Genomic DNA, 12,116 nt, shown 5'->3' on the forward strand with positions numbered 1-12,116 from the left:
TTGCATTTTTATCTTCTTGCACTCTTGAAGATAAGACATTCTTCTCTATTTTCTTTTTTCAAACCTTTTGATAATAACTTGTCACTGATCTTTGGCTTAATATGATTTTATCTATTTAAATATTTTACTATAAAACTTGATTATGTTGATCATTCATCTGTAGTCATTTGAATAATACAATGGTAATTCTCCTAAATTTCTAGATAGGACAGGTTCATCTTGACAATATTTTGATAGTCTATTGATTTAGTGAACTTTTGGTAATACGCCACTACGAAGTATAAGTAATTCAGTGGTTCAAAAAAAGAAGCACCAGTGGTCTAGTGGTAGAATAGTACCCGTCCCACGATATAGACCTGGGTTCGATTCTTGGCTGGTGCACTCAATTAATTGATGACAAAAGTTGTGCGGTTTAGCTGAGTACCTACTTAGGGACACTCACCTACTTGCTAAGTGTCTTTTAGCAATCAGAACCGACTACCTCCGTTCTTCCAGGCCGAGTGTCGGATGGGGGTATCTATCACATGATATACAAACTTGTGTTCGATTTCATTTGTTTGTTCATTTTGATTGAGTACGTTTGTTTTGTGCCTAAAAAAGAATTTCAAAAGTATTCATTTATGTTATCATTCTCGCATGGCTCTTATTTTGGTGTGTATATAAAATTTCCATTATTTAATGTCATATATAGGAAAAAAATGCGTAGAAGATATGTCATAAGAGATTATTAAAAAATCACTTCTACTTTTTACAAAAGTCTAAAATGTAGTATAATAAGATAAAATTTCTTTATTTTGGTCTGTTTTTTTTTTTCTTTTTTTGCATTTTTATCTTCTTGCACTCTTGATGATAAGACATTCTTCTCTATTTTCTTTTGTCACACCTTTTGATAATAACTTGTCACTGATCTTTGGCTTAATATGATTTTATCTATTTAAATAATTTGCTGTAAAACTTGATTATGTTGATCATTCATCTGTAGTCATTTGATTAATACGATGGTAATTCTCCACAATTTCTTGATAGGACATGTTTATCTTGACAATATTTTGATAGTGTATTGATTTAGAGAACTTTTGGTAATACGCCACTATGAAGTATAAGTAATTCAGTGGTTCAAAAAAAGAAGCACCAGTAGTCTAGTGGTAGAATAGTACCCTGCCACAGTATAGACCCGGGTTCGATTCTCGACTGGTGCATTAAATTAATTGACGACTCCTGGCTAGTGCACTCAATTAATTGACGACAAAAATTGCCCATTCATACTTGATTAGGGACACACTGACTGTAGAGCCCGGGTACCCGTCACCTACTTGATAAGTGTCTTTTTGCAGTCAGAACCGACTACCTTTGTTCTTCCAGGCCGAGTGCCGGATGGGGGTATCTATCGCCTGATATACAAACTTGTGTTCGATTTCATTTGTTTGTTCATTTTTATCTAGTACGTTTGTTTTGTGCCTAAAAAAGAATTTCAAAAGTATTCATTTATGTTATCATTCTCGCATGGCTCTTATTTTGGTTTGTATATAAAATTTCCATTATTTAATATCATATATAGGAAAAAAATGCGTAGAAGATATGTCATAAGAGATTATTAAAAAATCACTTCTACTTTTTACAAAAGTCTAAAATGTAGTATAATAAGATAAAATTTCTTTATTTTGGTCTGTTTTTTTTTTTTTTTTTTTTTTTTTTTTCATTTTTGCATTTTTATCTTCTTGCACTCTTGACGATAAGACATTCTTCTCTATTTTCTTTTGTCACACCTTTTGAAAATAACTTGTCATTGATCTTTGGCTTAATATGATTTTATCTATTTAAATATTTTACTGTAAAATTCGATTATTTTGATCATTCATCTGTAGTCATTTGAATAATACGATGGTAATTCTCCTAAATTTCTTGATAGGACAGGTTTATCTTGACAATACTTTGATAGTCTATTGATTTTGAGAACTTTTGGTAATACGCCACTACGAAGAATAAGTAATTCAGTGGTTCAAAAAAAGAAGCACCAGTGGTCTAGTGGTAGAATAGTACCCGTCCCACGATATAGACCTGGGTTCGATTCTTGGCTGGTGCACTCAATTAATTGATGACAAAAGTTGTGCGGTTTAGCTGAGTACCTACTTAGGGACACTCACCTACTTGCTAAGTGTCTTTTAGCAATCAGAACCGACTACCTCCGTTCTTCCAGGCCGAGTGTCGGATGGGGGTATCTATCACATGATATACAAACTTGTGTTCGATTTCATTTGTTTGTTCATTTTGATTGAGTACGTTTGTTTTGTGCCTAAAAAAGAATTTCAAAAGTATTCATTTATGTTATCATTCTCGCATGGCTCTTATTTTGGTGTGTATATAAAATTTCCATTATTTAATGTCATATATAGGAAAAAAATGCGTAGAAGATATGTCATAAGAGATTATTAAAAAATCACTTCTACTTTTTACAAAAGTCTAAAATGTAGTATAATAAGATAAAATTTCTTTATTTTGGTCTGTTTTTTTTTTTTCTTTTTTTGCATTTTTATCTTCTTGCACTCTTGATGATAAGACATTCTTCTCTATTTTCTTTTGTCACACCTTTTGATAATAACTTGTCACTGATCTTTGGCTTAATATGATTTTATCTATTTAAATAATTTGCTGTAAAACTTGATTATGTTGATCATTCATCTGTAGTCATTTGATTAATACGATGGTAATTCTCCACAATTTCTTGATAGGACATGTTTATCTTGACAATATTTTGATAGTGTATTGATTTAGAGAACTTTTGGTAATACGCCACTATGAAGTATAAGTAATTCAGTGGTTCAAAAAAAGAAGCACCAGTAGTCTAGTGGTAGAATAGTACCCTGCCACAGTATAGACCCGGGTTCGATTCTCGACTGGTGCATTAAATTAATTGACGACTCCTGGCTAGTGCACTCAAGTAATTGACGACAAAAATTGCCCATTCATACTTGATTAGGGACACACTGACTGTAGAGCCCGGGTACCCGTCACCTACTTGATAAGTGTCTTTTTGCAGTCAGAACCGACTACCTTTGTTCTTCCAGGCCGAGTGCCGGATGGGGGTATCTATCGCCTGATATACAAACTTGTGTTCGATTTCATTTGTTTGTTCATTTTTATCTAGTACGTTTGTTTTGTGCCTAAAAAAGAATTTCAAAAGTATTCATTTATGTTATCATTCTCGCATGGCTCTTATTTTGGTTTGTATATAAAATTTCCATTATTTAATATCATATATAGGAAAAAAATGCGTAGAAGATATGTCATAAGAGATTATTAAAAAATCACTTCTACTTTTTACAAAAGTCTAAAATGTAGTATAATAAGATAAAATTTCTTTATTTTGGTCTGTTTTTTTTTTTTTTTTTTTTTTTTTTTTTCATTTTTGCATTTTTATCTTCTTGCACTCTTGACGATAAGACATTCTTCTCTATTTTCTTTTGTCACACCTTTTGAAAATAACTTGTCATTGATCTTTGGCTTAATATGATTTTATCTATTTAAATATTTTACTGTAAAATTCGATTATTTTGATCACACATCTGTAGTCATTTGAATAATACGATGGTAATTCTCCTAAATTTCTTGATAGGACAGGTTTATCTTGACAATACTTTGATAGTCTATTGATTTTGAGAACTTTTGGTAATACGCCACTACGAAGAATAAGTAATTCAGTGGTTCAAAAAAAGAAGCACCAGTGGTCTAGTGGTAGAATAGTACCCGTCCCACGATATAGACCTGGGTTCGATTCTTGGCTGGTGCACTCAATTAATTGATGACAAAAGTTGTGCGGTTTAGCTGAGTACCTACTTAGGGACACTCACCTACTTGCTAAGTGTCTTTTAGCAATCAGAACCGACTACCTCCGTTCTTCCAGGCCGAGTGTCGGATGGGGGTATCTATCACATGATATACAAACTTGTGTTCGATTTCATTTGTTTGTTCATTTTGATTGAGTACGTTTGTTTTGTGCCTAAAAAAGAATTTCAAAAGTATTCATTTATGTTATCATTCTCGCATGGCTCTTATTTTGGTGTGTATATAAAATTTCCATTATTTAATGTCATATATAGGAAAAAAATGCGTAGAAGATATGTCATAAGAGATTATTAAAAAATCACTTCTACTTTTTACAAAAGTCTAAAATGTAGTATAATAAGATAAAATTTCTTTATTTTGGTCTGTTTTTTTTTTCTTTTTTTTGCATTTTTATCTTCTTGCACTCTTGATGATAAGACATTCTTCTCTATTTTCTTTTGTCACACCTTTTGATAATAACTTGTCACTGATCTTTGGCTTAATATGATTTTATCTATTTAAATAATTTGCTGTATAACTTGATTATGTTGATCATTCATCTGTAGTCATTTGATTAATACGATGGTAATTCTCCACAATTTCTTGATAGGACATGTTTATCTTGACAATATTTTGATAGTGTATTGATTTAGAGAACTTTTGGTAATACGCCACTATGAAGTATAAGTAATTCAGTGGTTCAAAAAAAGAAGCACCAGTAGTCTAGTGGTAGAATAGTACCCTGCCACAGTATAGACCCGGGTTCGATTCTCGACTGGTGCATTAAATTAATTGACGACTCCTGGCTAGTGCACTCAATTAATTGACGACAAAAATTGCCCATTCATACTTGATTAGGGACACACTGACTGTAGAGCCCGGGTACCCGTCACCTACTTGATAAGTGTCTTTTTGCAGTCAGAACCGACTACCTTTGTTCTTCCAGGCCGAGTGCCGGATGGGGGTATCTATCGCCTGATATACAAACTTGTGTTCGATTTCATTTGTTTGTTCATTTTTATCTAGTACGTTTGTTTTGTGCCTAAAAAAGAATTTCAAAAGTATTCATTTATGTTATCATTCTCGCATGGCTCTTATTTTGGTTTGTATATAAAATTTCCATTATTTAATATCATATATAGGAAAAAAATGCGTAGAAGATATGTCATAAGAGATTATTAAAAAATCACTTCTACTTTTTACAAAAGTCTAAAATGTAGTATAATAAGATAAAATTTCTTTATTTTGGTCTGTTTTTTTTTTTTTTTTTTTTTTTTTTTTCATTTTTGCATTTTTATCTTCTTGCACTCTTGACGATAAGACATTCTTCTCTATTTTCTTTTGTCACACCTTTTGAAAATAACTTGTCATTGATCTTTGGCTTAATATGATTTTATCTATTTAAATATTTTACTGTAAAATTCGATTATTTTGATCATACATCTGTAGTCATTTGAATAATACGATGGTAATTCTCCTAAATTTCTTGATAGGACAGGTTTATCTTGACAATACTTTGATAGTCTATTGATTTTGAGAACTTTTGGTAATACGCCACTACGAAGAATAAGTAATTCAGTGGTTCAAAAAAAGAAGCACCAGTGGTCTAGTGGTAGAATAGTACCCTGTCATGGTATAGACCAGGGTTCGATTTCTGGCTTGTGTATTTAATTAATTGATGACTCCTGGCTAGTGCACTGAATTTTTAATTACGGCTGGTGCAGTCAATTAATTGACGAGAAAAGTTGTGCGGGATAGCAGTCAATTAATTGACGAGAAAAGTTGTGCGGGCTAGCTGAGTAACCTGGTTAAGGACACTCTGACAATAGAGACTGATTGCCCATTCGTACTCGATCAGGGACACACTGATTATAGAGCCCGGGTGCCCGTCACCTACTTGATAAGTGTCTTTTTGTAGTCAGAACCGACTACCTTCGTTCTTCCAGGCCGAGTGCCGGATGGGGGTATCTATCGCCTGATATACAAACTTGTGTTCGATTTCATTTGTTTGTTCATTTTGAACGAGTACGTTTGTTTTGTGCCTAAAAAAGAATTTCAAAAGTATTCATTTATGTTATCATTCTCGCATGGCTCTTATTTTGGTGTGTATATAAAAATCCATTATTTAATATCATATATAGGAAAAAAATGCGTAGAAGATATGTCATAAGAGATTATTAAAAAATCACTTCTATTTTTTACAAAAGTCTAAAAAGTAGTATAATAAGATAAAATTTCTTTATTTTGGTCTGTTTTTTTTTTTTTTTTTTTTTTTTTTTTTTTTTTTTTTTTTTTTTTAATTTTTGCATTTTTATCTTCTTGCACTCTTGAAGATAAGACATTCTTCTCTATTTTCTTTTTTCAAACCTTTTGATAATAACTTGTCACTGATCTTTGGCTTAATATGATTTTATCTATTTAAATATTTTACTATAAAACTTGATTATGTTGATCATTCATCTGTAGTCATTTGAATAATACAATGGTAATTCTCCTAAATTTCTAGATAGGACAGGTTCATCTTGACAATATTTTGATAGTCTATTGATTTAGTGAACTTTTGGTAATACGCCACTACGAAGTATAAGTAATTCAGTGGTTCAAAAAAAGAAGCACCAGTGGTCTAGTGGTAGAATAGTACCCGTCCCACGATATAGACCTGGGTTCGATTCTTGGCTGGTGCACTCAATTAATTGATGACAAAAGTTGTGCGGTTTAGCTGAGTACCTACTTAGGGACACTCACCTACTTGCTAAGTGTCTTTTAGCAATCAGAACCGACTACCTCCGTTCTTCCAGGCCGAGTGTCGGATGGGGGTATCTATCACATGATATACAAACTTGTGTTCGATTTCATTTGTTTGTTCATTTTGATTGAGTACGTTTGTTTTGTGCCTAAAAAAGAATTTCAAAAGTATTCATTTATGTTATCATTCTCGCATGGCTCTTATTTTGGTGTGTATATAAAATTTCCATTATTTAATGTCATATATAGGAAAAAAATGCGTAGAAGATATGTCATAAGAGATTATTAAAAAATCACTTCTACTTTTTACAAAAGTCTAAAATGTAGTATAATAAGATAAAATTTCTTTATTTTGGTCTGTTTTTTTTTTTCTTTTTTTGCATTTTTATCTTCTTGCACTCTTGATGATAAGACATTCTTCTCTATTTTCTTTTGTCACACCTTTTGATAATAACTTGTCACTGATCTTTGGCTTAATATGATTTTATCTATTTAAATAATTTGCTGTAAAACTTGATTATGTTGATCATTCATCTGTAGTCATTTGATTAATACGATGGTAATTCTCCACAATTTCTTGATAGGACATGTTTATCTTGACAATATTTTGATAGTGTATTGATTTAGAGAACTTTTGGTAATACGCCACTATGAAGTATAAGTAATTCAGTGGTTCAAAAAAAGAAGCACCAGTAGTCTAGTGGTAGAATAGTACCCTGCCACAGTATAGACCCGGGTTCGATTCTCGACTGGTGCATTAAATTAATTGACGACTCCTGGCTAGTGCACTCAATTAATTGACGACAAAAATTGCCCATTCATACTTGATTAGGGACACACTGACTGTAGAGCCCGGGTACCCGTCACCTACTTGATAAGTGTCTTTTTGCAGTCAGAACCGACTACCTTTGTTCTTCCAGGCCGAGTGCCTGATGGGGGTATCTATCGCCTGATATACAAACTTGTGTTCGATTTCATTTGTTTGTTCATTTTTATCTAGTACGTTTGTTTTGTGCCTAAAAAAGAATTTCAAAAGTATTCATTTATGTTATCATTCTCGCATGGCTCTTATTTTGGTTTGTATATAAAATTTCCATTATTTAATATCATATATAGGAAAAAAATGCGTAGAAGATATGTCATAAGAGATTATTAAAAAATCACTTCTACTTTTTACAAAAGTCTAAAATGTAGTATAATAAGATAAAATTTCTTTATTTTGGTCTGTTTTTTTTTTTTTTTTTTTTTTTTTTTCATTTTTGCATTTTTATCTTCTTGCACTCTTGACGATAAGACATTCTTCTCTATTTTCTTTTGTCACACCTTTTGAAAATAACTTGTCATTGATCTTTGGCTTAATATGATTTTATCTATTTAAATATTTTACTGTAAAATTCGATTATTTTGATCATTCATCTGTAGTCATTTGAATAATACGATGGTAATTCTCCTAAATTTCTTGATAGGACAGGTTTATCTTGACAATACTTTGATAGTCTATTGATTTTGAGAACTTTTGGTAATACGCCACTACGAAGAATAAGTAATTCAGTGGTTCAAAAAAAGAAGCACCAGTGGTCTAGTGGTAGAATAGTACCCGTCCCACGATATAGACCTGGGTTCGATTCTTGGCTGGTGCACTCAATTAATTGATGACAAAAGTTGTGCGGTTTAGCTGAGTACCTACTTAGGGACACTCACCTACTTGCTAAGTGTCTTTTAGCAATCAGAACCGACTACCTCCGTTCTTCCAGGCCGAGTGTCGGATGGGGGTATCTATCACATGATATACAAACTTGTGTTCGATTTCATTTGTTTGTTCATTTTGATTGAGTACGTTTGTTTTGTGCCTAAAAAAGAATTTCAAAAGTATTCATTTATGTTATCATTCTCGCATGGCTCTTATTTTGGTGTGTATATAAAATTTCCATTATTTAATGTCATATATAGGAAAAAAATGCGTAGAAGATATGTCATAAGAGATTATTAAAAAATCACTTCTACTTTTTACAAAAGTCTAAAATGTAGTATAATAAGATAAAATTTCTTTATTTTGGTCTGTTTTTTTTTTTTCTTTTTTTGCATTTTTATCTTCTTGCACTCTTGATGATAAGACATTCTTCTCTATTTTCTTTTGTCACACCTTTTGATAATAACTTGTCACTGATCTTTGGCTTAATATGATTTTATCTATTTAAATAATTTGCTGTAAAACTTGATTATGTTGATCATTCATCTGTAGTCATTTGATTAATACGATGGTAATTCTCCACAATTTCTTGATAGGACATGTTTATCTTGACAATATTTTGATAGTGTATTGATTTAGAGAACTTTTGGTAATACGCCACTATGAAGTATAAGTAATTCAGTGGTTCAAAAAAAGAAGCACCAGTAGTGTAGTGGTAGAATAGTACCCTGCCACAGTATAGACCCGGGTTCGATTCTTGACTGGTGCATTAAATTAATTGACGACTCCTGGCTAGTGCACTCAAGTAATTGACGACAAAAATTGCCCATTCATACTTGATTAGGGACACACTGACTGTAGAGCCCGGGTACCCGTCACCTACTTGATAAGTGTCTTTTTGCAGTCAGAACCGACTACCTTTGTTCCGACTACCTTTGTTCTTCCAGGCCGAGTGCCGGATGGGGGTATCTATCGCCTGATATACAAACTTGTGTTCGATTTCATTTGTTTGTTCATTTTTATCTAGTACGTTTGTTTTGTGCCTAAAAAAGAATTTCAAAAGTATTCATTTATGTTATCATTCTCGCATGGCTCTTATTTTGGTTTGTATATAAAATTTCCATTATTTAATATCATATATAGGAAAAAAATGCGTAGAAGATATGTCATAAGAGATTATTAAAAAATCACTTCTACTTTTTACAAAAGTCTAAAATGTAGTATAATAAGATAAAATTTCTTTATTTTGGTCTGTTTTTTTTTTTTTTTTTTTTTTTTTTTCATTTTTGCATTTTTATCTTCTTGCACTCTTGACGATAAGACATTCTTCTCTATTTTCTTTTGTCACACCTTTTGAAAATAACTTGTCATTGATCTTTGGCTTAATATGATTTTATCTATTTAAATATTTTACTGTAAAATTCGATTATTTTGATCATACATCTGTAGTCATTTGAATAATACGATGGTAATTCTCCTAAATTTCTTGATAGGACAGGTTTATCTTGACAATACTTTGATAGTCTATTGATTTTGAGAACTTTTGGTAATACGCCACTACGAAGAATAAGTAATTCAGTGGTTCAAAAAAAGAAGCACCAGTGGTCTAGTGGTAGAATAGTACCCGTCCCACGATATAGACCTGGGTTCGATTCTTGGCTGGTGCACTCAATTAATTGATGACAAAAGTTGTGCGGTTTAGCTGAGTACCTACTTAGGGACACTCACCTACTTGCTAAGTGTCTTTTAGCAATCAGAACCGACTACCTCCGTTCTTCCAGGCCGAGTGTCGGATGGGGGTATCTATCACATGATATACCAACTTGTGTTCGATTTCATTTGTTTGTTCATTTTGATTGAGTACGTTTGTTTTGTGCCTAAAAAAGAATTTCAAAAGTATTCATTTATGTTATCATTCTCGCATGGCTCTTATTTTGGTGTGTATATAAAATTTCCATTATTTAATGTCATATATAGGAAAAAAATGCGTAGAAGATATGTCATAAGAGATTATTAAAAAATCACTTCTACTTTTTACAAAAGTCTAAAATGTAGTATAATAAGATAAAATTTCTTTATTTTGGTCTGTTTTTTTTTTTCTTTTTTTGCATTTTTATCTTCTTGCACTCTTGATGATAAGACATTCTTCTCTATTTTCTTTTGTCACACCTTTTGATAATAACTTGTCACTGATCTTTGGCTTAATATGATTTTATCTATTTAAATAATTTGCTGTAAAACTTGATTATGTTGATCATTCATCTGTAGTCATTTGATTAATACGATGGTAATTCTCCACAATTTCTTGATAGGACATGTTTATCTTGACAATATTTTGATAGTGTATTGATTTAGAGAACTTTTGGTAATACGCCACTATGAAGTATAAGTAATTCAGTGGTTCAAAAAAAGAAGCACCAGTAGTCTAGTGGTAGAATAGTACCCTGCCACAGTATAGACCCGGGTTCGATTCTCGACTGGTGCATTAAATTAATTGACGACTCCTGGCTAGTGCACTCAATTAATTGACGACAAAAATTGCCCATTCATACTTGATTAGGGACACACTGACTGTAGAGCCCGGGTACCCGTCACCTACTTGATAAGTGTCTTTTTGCAGTCAGAACCGACTACCTTTGTTCTTCCAGGCCGAGTGCCGGATGGGGGTATCTATCGCCTGATATACAAACTTGTGTTCGATTTCATTTGTTTGTTCATTTTTATCTAGTACGTTTGTTTTGTGCCTAAAAAAGAATTTCAAAAGTATTCATTTATGTTATCATTCTCGCATGGCTCTTATTTTGGTTTGTATATAAAATTTCCATTATTTAATATCATATATAGGAAAAAAATGCGTAGAAGATATGTCATAAGAGATTATTAAAAAATCACTTCTACTTTTTACAAAAGTCTAAAATGTAGTATAATAAGATAAAATTTCTTTATTTTGGTCTGTTTTTTTTTTTTTTTTTTTTTTTTTTTCATTTTTGCATTTTTATCTTCTTGCACTCTTGACGATAAGACATTCTTCTCTAGTTTCTTTTGTCACACCTTTTGAAAATAACTTGTCATTGATCTTTGGCTTAATATGATTTTATCTATTTAAATATTTTACTGTAAAATTCGATTATTTTGATCATACATCTGTAGTCATTTGAATAATACGATGGTAATTCTCCTAAATTTCTTGATAGGACAGGTTTATCTTGACAATACTTTGATAGTCTATTGATTTTGAGAACTTTTGGTAATACGCCACTACGAAGAAAAAGTAATTCAGTGGTTCAAAAAAAGAAGCACCAGTGGTCTAGTGGTAGAATAGTACGCTGTCATGGTATAGACCAGGGTTCGATTTCTGGCTTGTGTATTTAATTAATTGATGACTCCTGGCTAGTGCACTGAATTTTTAATTACGGCTGGTGCAGTCAATTAATTGACGAGAAAAGTTGTGCGGGATAGCAGTCAATTAATTGACGAGAAAAGTTGTGCGGGCTAGCTGAGTAACCTGGTTAAGGACACTCTGATAATAGAGACTGATTGCCCATTCGTACTCGATCAGGGACACACTGATTATAGAGCCCGGGTGCCCGTCACCTACTTGATAAGTGTCTTTTTGTAGTCAGAACCGACTACCTTCGTTCTTCCAGGCCGAGTGCCGGATGGGGGTATCTATCGCCTGATATACAAACTTGTGTTCGATTTCATTTGTTTGTTCATTTTGAACGAGTACGTTTGTTTTGTGCCTAAAAAAGAATTTCAAAAGTATTCATTTATGTTATCATTCTCGCATGGCTCTTATTTTGGTGTGTATATAAAAATCCATTATTTAATATCATATATAGGAAAAAAATGCGTAGAA

At 32.2% G+C, this 12,116-nt stretch overlaps 5 non-coding genes across 5 annotated transcripts; all 5 read left to right on the forward strand.

Moving 5' to 3' along the window:
* The first annotated feature begins 1,128 nt into the window (after positions 1 to 1,128).
* TRNAG-GCC lies at positions 1,129 to 1,199 on the forward strand. The gene has a single exon. It is a non-coding gene; the product is annotated as a tRNA-Gly (tRNA).
* A 1,632-nt stretch (positions 1,200 to 2,831) lies between these two features.
* Positions 2,832 to 2,902, forward strand: TRNAG-GCC. Its single transcript has one exon. It is a non-coding gene; the product is annotated as a tRNA-Gly (tRNA).
* A 1,632-nt stretch (positions 2,903 to 4,534) lies between these two features.
* On the forward strand, positions 4,535 to 4,605 carry TRNAG-GCC. Its single transcript has one exon. It is a non-coding gene; the product is annotated as a tRNA-Gly (tRNA).
* Positions 4,606 to 7,253: 2,648 nt separating this feature from the next.
* On the forward strand, positions 7,254 to 7,324 carry TRNAG-GCC. The gene has a single exon. It is a non-coding gene; the product is annotated as a tRNA-Gly (tRNA).
* A 3,347-nt stretch (positions 7,325 to 10,671) lies between these two features.
* On the forward strand, positions 10,672 to 10,742 carry TRNAG-GCC. Its single transcript has one exon. It is a non-coding gene; the product is annotated as a tRNA-Gly (tRNA).
* The last annotated feature ends 1,374 nt before the right edge of the window (positions 10,743 to 12,116 follow it).

The sequence above is a fragment of the Ipomoea nil genome, unplaced genomic scaffold (assembly GCF_001879475.1).
Source record: "Ipomoea nil cultivar Tokyo-kokei standard unplaced genomic scaffold, Asagao_1.1 scaffold3400, whole genome shotgun sequence".
Classification (NCBI taxonomy): domain Eukaryota; kingdom Viridiplantae; phylum Streptophyta; class Magnoliopsida; order Solanales; family Convolvulaceae; genus Ipomoea; species Ipomoea nil.